At 39.6% G+C, this 14,373-nt stretch overlaps 1 protein-coding gene across 3 annotated transcripts in view; it reads left to right on the forward strand.

Annotated features, from left to right (window-relative positions):
- CAB39 (calcium binding protein 39) overlaps positions 1 to 14,373 on the forward strand; it is a 107,595-nt gene that overhangs the window by 18,425 nt on the left and 74,797 nt on the right. Inside the window, exon 1 of one of the 3 annotated variants that reach the window (XM_038001399.2) lies at positions 5,961 to 6,068. The exons of the other annotated variants lie outside the window; for them this stretch is intronic. The gene's annotated coding sequence lies outside the window, so the exon portion shown is untranslated. Of the gene's footprint in view, positions 1 to 5,960; positions 6,069 to 14,373 lie in introns of those variants that run through there. 3 annotated transcript variants of the gene reach the window in all.

The following is a 14,373-nucleotide window of genomic DNA, read 5'->3' on the forward strand; positions in this document are numbered from 1 at the left end:
TTAGCTATTGAGTGGAGAAGAAAATAGTTAGCTTTTTCGAACTTTGTGTTGTTAAAAATGTTCCAACAAGTTAGAGCCTTCCGGTTCATCCTGCACTGATTTTATTGGTACACCCCATTTAATGGAGTATCCTAAATCTACAGAAAGTGGAATTAGGTCTAAGACTGTCTTAGTGAGTGGTCAAAGGAGACAGAGCTGAGAGCTTGGTGAAATTACCTCTTTTTTTTTTTTTTTTTGAGACAGAGTCTTGCTGTCGCCCAGGCTGGAGTGCAGTGGGGCTATCTCGGCTCACTGCAAACTCTGCCTCCCAGGTTCACGCCATTCTTCTGCCTCAGCCTCAGGTCCCAGGTAGCTGGGACCACACCTGGCTAATTTATTATATTTTTTAGTAGAGACAGGGTTTCACTGTATTAGCCACGATGGTCTCAATCTCCTGACCTCATGATCCACCCACCTCGACCTCCCAAAGTGCTGGAATTACAGGCATGAGCCACCGTGCCTGGCCGAAATTATCTCTTAACAGGAGAACTCAGTTTCAGGTTTATCAGTCAGTTTTAAGACCACTTACTTGGGTTTTAGGAAACATCTTCTACCTCAGATTTTTTTAAAACTAATGTGTGCATACAAACATAATCTCTGTTGATTTTCAGTTGTATCTCACCTTGTGAGGAGTACATGAAGATGGCCCTTGCTGTCTAGGGGCATGTATACATGTAAATGCATTTATTGTTAATTTTCAAATACAGGGGTGCATAAATCAGGGTAAAATCGCTCAAAGGTTCAGTGGGGAGGAAAAAAAAAAAAACTCATGTTGAGATGCTGGCTGCTGGGGGAATGAGACCAGTTAGATCAGCCTGTTCTGATTATTCAGCAGTGAGAGCAGGATGGGATGCATGATGATGATGATGAAGTATGTGCCTGTAGGAGAAATGGCAACTAGTTGCCCACCTGGCCTGGGTCAGTGTGGTTAGTGGGAAGTTGAAAAGTTATTTATTTCATGACATAGGCAGAGTTCCCAGTAAATCTCGAGAATTATAGATACTTACTAATTTGAGGTATTAAAAACTGCCAAGAGAGACTTCTTTACGTCATCACTGACAAAGAGAATTTTAAATAATGGAATTTTTTTCAACCAGGACTAACAAATATTTATGTGCAGGTTACCCTGCTGCACCCTACTGTAAGTAGAGGGTTCTCTGTCTTTGCTAGATTGAGAAATGGACGTGTGCAGGAAAGTTGACTAGTCATAGGGAATCCAAATAGTCACAGATTATAGGGGTGAACAAATGTCCTGACTTCCCAGACAGCACACGTTTATGCCTGTTGTCCTGATGTATTTATTCATTGTGCCCTGCTTCATTCTCCAATTTGCCCTGGTTTGGATGATAAATTGTCATCTTACCATTCAGCAGTTGTAAGACTAGCTGTTTCTTGACCGCCTCCTCTCATTTTTTTGCTGTTAAGGATGCAAGATTATTGTATCAGGTCCTAGGGTGTCCCCCTGACGTACCCCCAAGGTAGTTTGATTCTCAAGTGTTGCTTCTGGAGCTGTAGCATTCCTTCTTTGAAACTGAAAGGGGTTTCAGTAGATTGCCTTGACTTTTCTTCCTTCTCAATGAGAGCTGTATGCTATTAGCACTTCTGGCTCTAAAGTATTCGACTTTGCTTGAAAGGAGACTCTGAATGTAAACACTGTTTTTGCCCAAATTCTCTCTTCCTTCACTCTCCCATAAGTAGCTTCTCAGGAACTACTGAAAGAGAAATTAGGGAGTTGCAGATTTTAAATGGTCGTTACTGGATGCCTTATAACTCTAAAAAAGGACTGTTTAAGGAGACAGTGTGGCAGTATTCCTATACTTACATATTTATATAATGTTTAATTCTTTATTTTCCATATCCCTTCCAAGTTTTAGAGCAAATGTTTCCAAGGGAAATACCAGGAGTTTCACAAGATCGTTTGGGGAGTTGAGTTTAGGATGGCCAGGGGAAAAAATTACATTTAATTTGCATTTGCTTGTATAATCTTGAACTTTATTCTCAATTTGTGAAAATAAGACATACTGTTTTTACACTTTTAATTTTTTCTTTGTTTCTTCCCCTGTTAATGACACATTTCAGATCTCCATCCCCAAAATGGAGAGTATGTGGAAGAATAAAAGACAGTGCCACTCTCAGCCTGCACTAAGCCAGTTTGGCCCTCTAAAAGGTGAAGAGAAGAAAGATCTGACCCCTGCCCTTAGAGGTAGCCCTTTGTATTAATTGGAACTCTCATGTTTCTTCCAACAAAACAGGGATTTAGTAAAATTTTATTTTGGGGAAAAGGAAGGAGGTGCATCTGGGTCTCAAAAGCTGGAACCAAGAATACAGGCACCTTTAAGACTGTCCATTTCCTACTGCATTTCCTTGCTTATTCGCCCCATGATCTCTGTGCAGACTAGATTTTTCTACCTGATAGAAAATCTGGCCACCTGCATTTCTTAAGTATGTATCATGGAACTTCAGCCCTTGGATAGACTGACTTCCTGTTCAGTGTCTAGCTTGCCCCTCCCTAACCTCTCGGTTAGGTTGAGGCTAGCAGGGGTGTGGTCATGTAAGGCCTTAGTACCACCCACTGGAGCTATGTGAGTGGTATGTGCGAGTGGGCGAGTTGCCAGAAATAAATGGTGCTGGGGGTGATATAGAATGACCCTGTGACCTTTCCGAGGATTGGTGGAGTCTGTCGTCTTCCCCTCCCATTTGTTTAGGCGTCCAGAATCAAATTCCGTAGACTTCTTGGTTATTTGACCCAGACCACATCTTCATTCCTGTTATTTTGCCCTTTATCTCTCGTTAGTCTTAAAAGGTAGGCCCTGTTTTAGGGCTTTTGGCCGCAGGTATCATGAAGGCCTGAGGGAGTCTAAAAGGGCTGGCCCACAGGATCCCAGAGGCATTCCACCCTGACTGAGGAGCCACTGCACTTACATTCACTCAACTGCGGAGGGAGGAAATGGAATATGTGCCCCACCCAGGTGGAACACTCTTCTGCATTATTAGTCTTCTGGTCTAAACTGCCAATATTTGGCAACGGTGGTGGGGTTGTGTTTTCTGTTGAGTCATAGGAAAGCATCAAGTGACCAATACTTGTGGATTGGGTAGCATTTGGTTTATCTCATCGGCCTGTTTTCCATTTACATTGTGCTCTTTGCTGGTCACCTCCCCTGATACCCTTCGAATCCTTGTTGTTTTCCTTAATTTCCTCAGAGAGTTTGGAGTAGAATGTGGAATCGCAGTTTACAGGTAGAGCTCAGCTATTATTTTATTTATTTTTTTATTCTTGAGAGAGAGTTGTTGCTGTGTCACCCAGGCTGGAGTGCAGTCGTGCAATCTCGGCTCACTGCAACCTCTGCCTCCCGGGTTCAAGCAGTTCCCCTGCCTCAGCTTCCTGAGCAGCTGGGATTACAGGCATGCGCCACCACACCTGGCTAATTTTTGTATTTTTAGTAGAGATGGGGTTTCACCATGTTAGCCAGGCTGGTCTTCAACTCCTGGCCTCAAGTGATCCGCCCGCCTCGGCCTCCCCAAATGCTGGGATTATAGGCATGAGCCTCCACTCCCAGCTCAGCCATTATTTTAATTTATGAATGGTTTGTATACCTGGTTAAAAATTAATTTTTTGGGGGGGTTGTGGGGGGAACAGAGTCTCCTTCTGTCACCCAGGCTGGAGTGCAGTAGTGCAGTCACGGCTCACTGCAGCCTTGACCTTGCCAGCTCAAGCAGTCCCCCTACCCCAGGCTCCCAAGTAATTGAACCCTAGGTGTGCACCACCACACTCAGCTAATTTTTGAACTTTTTTGTAGAGACCAGAGCTCACTGTGGTGCCCAGGCTGGTCTTGAACTCCTGTGCTCAACCAGTCCACCTGCCTCAGCCTCCCAAAGTGCTGAGATTATAGGCATGAACTACCATGCCCAACAACAACAAATATTTTTCTGTAAAGACCATTTAGACTTTAATAATGACTTGCATGTAATAGGGGCTTGAAAAGTATGTCGAAGAAACTTGGAAGTATTTTTATTCATCTTTACTTACCAGAAAGGAGAACAACAGGAACTAAGCAGTTACTACACACTGCATAGGGGCTCTTCCAGAGATGGAAGAGTTATGCCGACCATCTCTCACGTTCGAGTGGGCTGGTTTGCTGTTACTCATGGATAGAACGTATTTGACTCTCAAGAAAAATGGTGTAAGTTTCCTTTTTTGCTGCACATTGTACATGTTGATGGCTTTAACACATTTTCTCTGTTTGACTTAATGTAGTGATCTCTTCCCAGACAGGATGTCCCTGTCACGTTGTTACCTATTTCTACCACAGTGAGAATATTGACATGCTAGATCTTAACAGTATTTAACAAATTTATCGTGGTGGTAAGGTTAAAAGCTACACCCTCATGCTAAAATTATAGACTTTTTCATGTTCTTTGCCTGCCATTTTAGGGAAATGGAGAAAATTAGGGACATGTTTCCTTCTCTCGTTTTTTCTTTTTTTTTTTTTTTTTCTCCCCTTCTGTCTCATCTTCCACTTCACCACAAGGAATTAGATAAAAAGCAATGGAAAAGTAAAGAGAGACGAAATTACTCTGAGGGCAAGGTTAGTATCAAATGCGTGTCTTTTACACTAGCTGGATGAAGCCTACACATTTGGCTTTGAATTTGAGTAGCCAGAACAAAGAAAGAGCGAGCAAATCCAAGACAGTTTATGAGGTAAAAAGAAAGCCAACCACTTAGGAGAAGCGTAATTTTCTGTAATTGAGACCCTGTGCATCCTTTATTAATGCGAGCTCTGGGTCCTTAATATACTTCTCAAATCTCAGTCAGGAGGAGGAAAGGAGGGGAGTCAAAAAAATCTCAGTAATTTGACATTGCTCAAATCTCAACAGTGTCTGTAAAAATGAAGTACCTGAGTTCAAGTTTAAGGTATATTAGTACAAGACATAAAAGACGTAGTATTAGGCCAGAGTGCAGTTTAATTAAATCATTTTTCTGATGCTCTGGAGCTGTGGAAGTGGCCCTCTATAATTATTCATGCTGCCTACCTTTTAATTAAAATTGAGTACCAGAGAGGTCCAAGGTTAGTGTCTGGTAGCTGCTCTGACTTTAACAGTTGGCTCAAATAGCAACCAACACTAGTATCTGCCTTTCAAAACTTAACCAGGACTTGATTTCAAATCTAGTTCTGTAAGTTGACTTGGAGGCCAGGTTAGTGTTTTCCTTAGAAACTGGTTATGCACCCAACATGCAGACATTTTTAATAGACACTGTTTTAAAGTAATTTTTAGAAAAAATTTTTTAAATTGATGACACTGAAACCCAATATATAAAACTGTTAAGAGTGAGGTGTTTGGGCTGAAGAGGAGATAGACCCTCACCTGCTCCAGATCTTAGAATAAGGCTTAAAAGCCACTGTCAGAATCATGGCTACTGTCATTTTAGTTTGACAAGACTTCAGTGCCTGGATCGCTGTTCTCCCACTGTTATGGAACAAGTTCACCCTGTCTCCCCACTACCCTCTTAGGACACCTGCAGAACATCTAATTTTAAACAATATAACTTCCTTTTCAAGCCACTATGAGTCTGAGAGATTGGCAATATGGTTAACAATGACCCCAGCATTTAGGGGGAGAGAAAAATCCAGAGGATAGATTTTTGAGGCCTGCACGGAAATGATCATCTCTCTCTGTTAGAGGTTACAGAGCGCTGTCACAAATATTTTGTTTAGTTCTCACGTTGACTTATGTTAGTAATATTCTTCTGAAATAGTAAAGGAAAAATGAAATCCCATTTTTGTAGAGGAAAATAAGTTTTTAATGTAAGTAAATGTATCCATTGTAGCTCTTCCTGAGTGGTTTTAGGCCTCTCACTAAAACTTAAATGTTTATGTTCCTTTGGATGTAAGATGCTTTTGTTGTGCATTTTAGATACTGCTTTGAGATTAAAAAGCAAGTTTTCCAGTTTGACTATATTATGATGTCAACACTTACCTGGAAAGCACCACTCCATAAAGTGTGGAATGTTCTTTGAGCAATAAAAAAAGGTATGTGGTTATTCTGTAAACAGCACTTGGGTTTTTCACCTTCTGCCTGCCTTTTCACTTCATTACCCATCAGAGCTTGACGAAATTACAAAGTCATTTTTCTTGCCTTATCATACTTCAGACTGTTGCATAAAGTCTTCCAGTCAAACATTTTCTGACCCTTATCCAAATTTTTCATTCTACGCAATGCAGTTCAAGAAACGTCTCTGCTGAAGTCTGGGACCTTCAGCACAGAGTGCCCTGTCTCTGCATATTAATCTTCCATGAATTTCAGTCTTCTGTATTTATGCCTTTCTCCCCAGCTGTATTCTAAGTCCTGGAACACCTAACGAGTATGTACCACTTATCATTCGTGCCATTTAGTTCTCATCTTTTGGTTTATGAGCTGAGTTTAGACTGTATGAATGGGAACTTTTTTCCTCCAAAAACACAAGCAAGAACTTTTATATTTGATCATGCCAGTCAGTTGGCAAATGAGGTTTGGTTACTTGCTCTGAAGTTCAGTGTTGTTTAGCCTCATCATCTCATCAGGATCAAGACTTCATATGCCAGTTAGTGTGTTGATGTGGAGGAGTGGAGTGGAAAGAATATGTTGATTGGTTAGGAAAATTCTCAACAGAAATTATCCTTGGGTAGAATGTTCTGTGTGATCCTCTACAGGGCTGTGTACTTGTGCATTCTCTGTGATTCTAAATGCTGCTGCTGGAAAAAGTCTGTTTACACTAAATACCACCATACGGCAGCCTTTGAGCAGTTTAAAAAGAAACCTTCCAATCTCCTACTATGGTGGTTCAGCTCAGGCTGGTTTTGTGGCATGTTTGTGTTTTTGTGGGCATTTGGCCAGAACAGAAATAGCAATGCTTAGACCTTGAAGGAGAGTGGTTTTCCAGGTTTATATCTGATGCTGTAGAAATAAGTTTAAGGTTATAAATTTTGCAAATAAAACTTTTTTTCAAAATAGTTATTCATTGGAATGACTAAAAGGAAAAACTAAAAACCATTTCACCACTCTCAGGTATGACTTTTTAGAACCATAGCATTTCTAATCTTCCGTAATTCTTTGACACAAAAATAATTTTATGGAAGGCCTTTTCCCCATACTTGAACTTTCAAGTTTTCTCATTTGTTTAGGTATTCTTTTAAATGAGTTATCTTCATAAAAGAGCAGGATTCGCTATTTACTTTTCTTATTTACCGAAACGTGGGTGAGGCTGTGATGTTTGCCTATGATCATATGGACTATGTTTATACAGCCAAGTGAGAGTAAATTTAACCAGAAGGAAAATAGATATTTTAAAAATGTAGACATTGATTAACCTTTTGTATTTTAAAATACAGTACTTATTTGTCTAGAAATAGCTAAAGTTCCCATTTTCTGAAACTAGTTCTAAAAATATGATAATGTAACTCTTAATTTCTTAGGGTATCTGTGACTAAATCATTGTAAGTAAAACTAAAGATGGCAGATCTATATTGATAAAAGACTAACATATTCATAGAAATCAGTCATGTATTACAGATGTTTCTTAAATGATGCTTTGTAATATGAAACTATAATTTGAAGTCTTTTTTTTTTTGAGATGGAGTTTAGTTCTGTTTCCCAGGCTGGAGTGGAACAGCGCGATCTCTGCTTACCACAACCTCTACCTCCCAGGTTCAAGCAATTCTCCTGCCTCAGCCTCCCGAGTAGCTGGGATTACAGGCATGCGCCACTACACCCGGCTCACTTTGTATTTTTAGTAGAGATGGGGTTTCTGCATGTTGGTCAGGCTGGTCTTGAACTCCCGACCTCAGGTGATCTGCCCAACTTGGCCTCCCAAAATGCTGGGATTACAGGTGTGAGCCCCGACATCCAGCCTCTAATTTGATGTCTTAAATCATGATAAAGTCTTTGTGCTTTGCCATAATTTGAGAAGTTAAGCATTGTGAATATGATTGCTATCATTAGTATAAAAGAGCTATTCAAATTGATTTTAAATCTTCTACTAACTGCAGGTTCAATCTTATCAGTGAGTTATAAAATCACCTTAGTGGGTTATGAGTAGCATTTACAAGGAAGGGAAGGAGTAGGGAGCTAGGATAGAACAAAATAGAATAAAGAATGTCAGTATAATTTTACATAGTAAGTATAAGTGCTATTTGGTGACTCTTGTTTTCCTTGTGTGAATATATGTACATCATGGGTCATGAGGTCAAAGAAGTCTCTATATGCCACCAGTGATACTATAATGCAGTTAGGTGGCCTGGTGGCCTCGTGGTTATTTAATGACTCTACACAACATACAGATTGATGAGAGGCTTTATTGGAAAACTCCAGTACTGTCTTCCCTGACCTATTCATACTTTTAATAGGAAGTAAAGGAAAACTTGTGCGACTTGCTAATCAGATTTGTAGTTGACAGGAATCTGGTAGGGGAAGCTAATGTATACTGGATAACAGCATTAAGATCCAGGAAAAAGAATTTAAATGCCATACTACATACTGAGTCTAAATCAGAAGGAATTAAATAGGAATAATTGTTCAATCCTGCTGGCATGTCCCAAAATGCAGTAATACAGCGGACCCCAACCTTTTTGGCACGAGGGACAGTTTCGTGGAATACAGTTTTTCGACTAGGGCTGGTGGGGTGTGCAGGGTGGGCGATGGTTTCGGGATAAAACTGTGCCACCTTAGATCATCAGGCATTAGGTTCTCATAAAGTGCAGACAACCTAGATCCCTCAAATGCGCAGTTCACAATAGGGTTCACACTCCTATGAGATCCAATGCTGCTGCTGATCTGACAGTAGGCAGAGCTCAGGCAGTAATGCTGTCTTGCCCACTGCTCACCTTCTGCTGTTACTAGCAGTCCACTGGACCCATACCAGTCTGCAGTCCAGGGGCTGGGGACCTCTGCAGTAGTATACAATGGATGAAGGTGGGGCTTCCTATGCAACATGTACAAAAGACTTGGGTCAATTAAATTGCTCAGTAGAAAGCGTTTTAGCTGTGTGGTGTGACTGTTAAAACTTAACGTAATTTAAGATCACATTTATGAAATATATGGAAAGGTAGTCTTGCCTGGTTAGCTAACATATGGGGAGTATGGGATCCAGTTTGGAGCACCACACTCTGAGAGGAGCAGTGACAAATAGGAATGTCTGGAGAATAATTCAGATGGTCCCCTGATAGAGTTAATTCCCCCAAGGTTTATCTCCCTCTGTAACAAAACCACAGCTGGACAAATTTTATGGGAATTTGGTTTGCTGACTATGCTAATGGTGGTGCAGATTCAATGTGAATATGTGGTTCTCGTTCCCAGACAGCTCACAGGATAGTTTTGAGATGGTTATTTACATATTAACATGTCTTATTAGACTGTTGAAAATGCTTTCAGCTCTTTCTTCATGACATCTCTTTCATTTTAATCCCAATTCTGGATGTCACCATGCTTAAGACACAAGGATACAGGTCTACTTCAGACTATTTCTACCTGATACCCATGGAAATGGTTGCTCAGATTTGATATTTTGTCAGTTTACTTCTATATTTGCCTCTGGCTTGACTTGGACTGGGATAAGATCTAGGAATGGGAATTTATCTTTTTCCTTAAAAGATGAGGCCTCATTTTTTGCCCAGGCTGGTCTCTAATTCCTAGCCTCAAGCAGTCCTCCTGCCTCAGTCTCCCGAGTAGCTGGGATTACAGGCGTCCATGCCCAACTCTAGGAATGGGAATTTGATCACATCATGAGTTGGAATCTGATTCTAAAAGGTATGTGTATACATTCAGTTCTTAAAATATCCTCAAATCATAAGGCTATAATTTTGAACAATATATCAAATTTAAATAAGTTTATGTAATGTTATACTTATTCAACATGTATTTAGATATACTTACCATATAAAGAATATGTTTTGCCTCCCCCAAATTAACTTAATTAGTTGCTGGCTAAGTGGAGAAAAGTCACAAATTCTTACAGTGGATTTCTTGATTTACTTTTTTGTCTATAACTAAGCATTGCCATAATGAAAGCAGCCACCCTTTCTCAAACTGGATAGTATAGTGAGATTCATTAAATGAGACTCTACTAGAATGGCTTATTTCAGAAAGATACCATTGCTTGACCATAAATGTTTGATGTCTATAAATATGAAATTTTGGATTCATATTCAGGATGCAGTTCCAAACCTAGTAGGAAATCCAAAATTTCTAAATAAAAAGATTTACAGGTAAATCTTATAAGAAAATAAAAACTTTTTATATTAAGTGACAAAGTTGAAATGCAAATGGCAAACTAGGAGAACATATTTGCAAAAAAAAAAAAAAATGTAAACAGCCAAAGGGATAATGTTCGTAATTATTCAATATCCTACAAGTCAATAAGAAAAGGATTCCAAATTGGGCAATAGAGATGTACAGTTTCAGTAAGAAAATAGAAATGGAAGTATGTTCATTGTCATTAATGATTGGCAATTCAAATTAAAGAATTGATCAGAGGGGTGGAAAGAAGAGGAAGTCAAGAAGACAGCATTTTTAATCTGGCAAATTGAAAAGGTTAATAGGTCCTAGTGTTGATTAGCTGGCAAAGAAATGGCTGCCATCATGGACTTTTGATGACTGTGTAAACTGGCCTAAGTTTTTGGTATGAGTTAAGAATCTTTGTGTTTTGACTCTCAGACTGCTGCTGCCTTATCTGAGTCACTCAGAGTCTTCCTTGGCTGCATTTTACTCTCATATCTGGTGTACATAACTGCAGAGAACATTGTGTGGTCTCTTTGTGGCCGGGTTAGCCCTTTGTTTAGCTAGTCCTTATGAATAGCTTTCTAAGGTGGGCAGGACAGGTCTAATTACCTCAAGCTTTATAACGATGAGGAAACTGGCATTTGAGCTCAGTGACTGTCCTGGGTCTGGTTAGTAGAGAGGAAGACAAGGAGTTGCGGTTTCTTTCCCTTCTCTCACTCTATAGGACTTCCACAGACAACTAGGCTGGCACTCTAAGACACAGTAAGGCTGGCTACATCTGCACAGAAAGGAAGGAACAGATAGAGTAACTCATTAAAAATAAGACCCCCCAAAGACGAATGTTTTTGCTGAAATAGTTACAGAGCAGTCTGTCGTTTGGAAAAATGCTGTGATGACGCCCTACTGACTCTAGAAAGAGTTGTGTTCATCTGACAGTTTCAAGTGTGAAGAAAATATGTATTTACTTTTATAATTAATCTAAAGGACATTATTAAAGATAGTTTTGTGTGGAGTTATTGATAAAAATATTAGAAGTTTTGCCAAGCTACATTAATATAGAAAATTTAAACATAGGGATGTAGATCTTAATTTTTAAACTTGTTTTTTTTTGTGATGTTATTAAGCTACTTTAGAACTTGATAGTCATTTAATCACAACTAGAAGAAACTCATTTAGAAGAGTACTCACTTTGATGGCAGCTTGTTTCAGTACTGAGCAAACTGCCTTTCTTGTAAACAACAAAAGACATTTGAAAACTGCTAATTGGGGCCAGTATTAAGTTAGGGCAAAAAATAAATATTAATATAAAAAAGAAACCTTTTGTCCGCAAAAATCAGGTATATGTGTGTGTGTGTGTGTGTATATATGGTTATTAGAACTTAGAAGAATAAAGTCACAGAGCTCTGCTACATGATAGTTTTTTTTTTTTTTGAGGCGGAGTCTCGCTCTATCACCTAGGCTGGAGTGCAGTGGCACGATCTCAGCTCACTGCAAACTTCGCCTCCTGGATTCAAGTGTTTCTCCTGCCTCAGTCTCCCTGGTAGCTGGAATTACAGGCATCTGCCACCATGCCTGGCTAATTTTTTAATTTTTAGTAGAAACGGGGTTCACCATTTTGACCAGACTGATCTGGAACTCCTGACCTCAAGTGATCCACCTGCCTTAGCCTCCCAAAGTGCTGGGATTACAGGCATGAGCCACAGTGCCCAGCCCCATGATACATTCTTAACTTCGAAGAGCTACTTAGTTGTAGTCAGTTTGGTTAAACTTCCAGCCGTATTATATATACTTTTTGTTTTTTGGAGACAGAGTCTTACTGTGTCGCCCAGGCTGGAGTGCAGTGGCATGATCTCGGCTCACTGCAGCCTCCACCTCCCAGGTTCAAGCAAGCCTCCTGAGTAACTGGGACTACAAGCACGCACTACCATGCCTCGCTAATTTTTGTATCTTTAGTGGAGATGGGGTTTCACCATGTTGGCCAGGTTGGTCTTGATCTTTGACCCCGTGATCCGCTCGCCTCAGCCTTCCACAGTGCTAGGATTACAGGCGTGAGCCACCACGCCTGGCCTCCAACCATGTTTTGAAGTGTATTCTATAACTGTGTTTAGATGTTACAGTGGATGTTTATACATGTCTTACCTTGTTCCAGAGAGAATTTAAGGGAGCTTGTAACAGTCTGTTGTATTTATCATAACTTTGGTTTTTGAAATCTGTAACAACTGCATGGTACACTGAAATCACCACAGTAAAATTTGATAATAGTAGTATGAGTCTCTTAGTAAGTATTTGAGGTTTAACATGAAGTTCCTGTTTGTAAAATTAACACATAGCTTTCTGCAAGAGGTGTTGGTACTTTGTAAAATGGTTTTTCTCTAAAAAATGAGCTACTAAAACAAAGCCCTCTGTTTTCTCTAAGCGAATATATTTTGTTGCTCCAATGAAGAATGAACCTTACCGTTACAGCATATTTCATAAACATTCATAATTTGACATTTCTCGTTTACTATAAAGGAAATTTTTAAGGATTAACAGAAAGCCTTTTTTAAGAGGAACGTAAGTATTTTTAAACAATACATTCACTAAGCCCATTTCATTAAGTACTCATTCTATAATTCATTCATTCATTAAAGATAGGTTAGCATAAGAATTATTTAGTACTTTAGATTACCAAAATGGAATTAATGGTCTACTTGACATATGTAATAGGTATATCTATCTAGCTTTAGGATCATAGAGAATGTTCTGCTAACAATGGTCTGCCTTTACCCTTGCTTCTCTATTCTGGGAAGGTTAAAAAAGTTGAACTCTTTGAAAAATCTTTTTAAGCGTTCTGAGAAAAATGTAGACATGTGCCTAAAGGAACCTTGTTTTAGTTAAGATGCTATTTTCCCAAAGGACGATGAGCATGTAGAGAAGCTCATGGTCCTCAGAGCTATGCTTGCACTCCGGAGATTTGGTTGGGACTGGAAGGTACTCTCTATGCAGCATATATCTGAGATTTAATAGAAAAGGAACTTTATCAATGATTATTTTATAGAATAGGAACTTTAATAGAAAAGGAACTTTATCAATGATGAGCAATAATCCTCTTAAAAGCAGATGAAGCTGGGGTATGGGCCAAGCTTTTTGAAATTTTTTTCTTTTTTCTTTTTCTGTTTTTTTTTGGCGGGGAGTGGTGGTGGTGGGACAGAGTTTCACTCTTGTTGCCCAGGCTGGAGTACAGTGGTGCCATCTGGGCTCGCTGCAACCTCCCGGGTTCAAGCGATTCTCCTGCCTCAGCCTCCAGAGTAGCTGGTACTACAGGTACATGCCAGCACACCTGGCTAATTTTTGTATTTTTAGTAGAGACAGGGTTTCACTACGTTGGCCAAGATATTCTCTATCTCCTGACCTTGTGATCCGCCTACTTTGGCCTCCCCCAAAGTGCTGGGATTACAGGCATGAGCCACCGTGCCAGACCAAAATCTTAAAAAAAAAAACAACTTTTTTTCTTAAGGATAGGGGCATTCAGGGGTACCCTTTTCATATTTATTGACTCATAATCTTAGAAATTGCCCTTTGCCTATTTGGTCGGGATTTAACAAAATCATTCAGCAAACATTTATTTGTGATTACTGTTTAAAATTATATTTTTATGTTTTACTTTTTTTTTGTAATACTTGATTTATGTGTAAGATGATGGAACAAGTAAGTACAAAAAGTAGAATCTGGAATCAGAAGACTTGCCTTGAATCCTGACACCTACATTCAGTGTGTAATGTCACGGCCAGCTTTTTATGTGGCTTTAAAGGTATACAGCAATTAGTTACCATGGGAGCTAGAGAAAGGGTGCAGGGTGGTTTCATGGATGGAAAGTGTTCACAGACATTGGGTTAGGGAGTACACATCACAGTATATAACATGCCTTAGTCAGTTACTCATTCCAGTTTAACACTGATAAAAACAGTCAATCCAAAAAAGCTGTGACGCTCCATAGCAGGATGGCTCTATAAATAGTGTTGCACTCTTAGGAACCCAGATCAACCCTCTAAATATTCCATCTTGGGTATTACATGAAGCCATCACACTTTAGTCACAATATTG

The sequence above is a fragment of the Chlorocebus sabaeus genome, chromosome 10, assembly GCF_047675955.1.
Source record: "Chlorocebus sabaeus isolate Y175 chromosome 10, mChlSab1.0.hap1, whole genome shotgun sequence".
In the NCBI taxonomy this organism is placed as follows: Eukaryota; Metazoa; Chordata; class Mammalia; order Primates; family Cercopithecidae; genus Chlorocebus; species Chlorocebus sabaeus.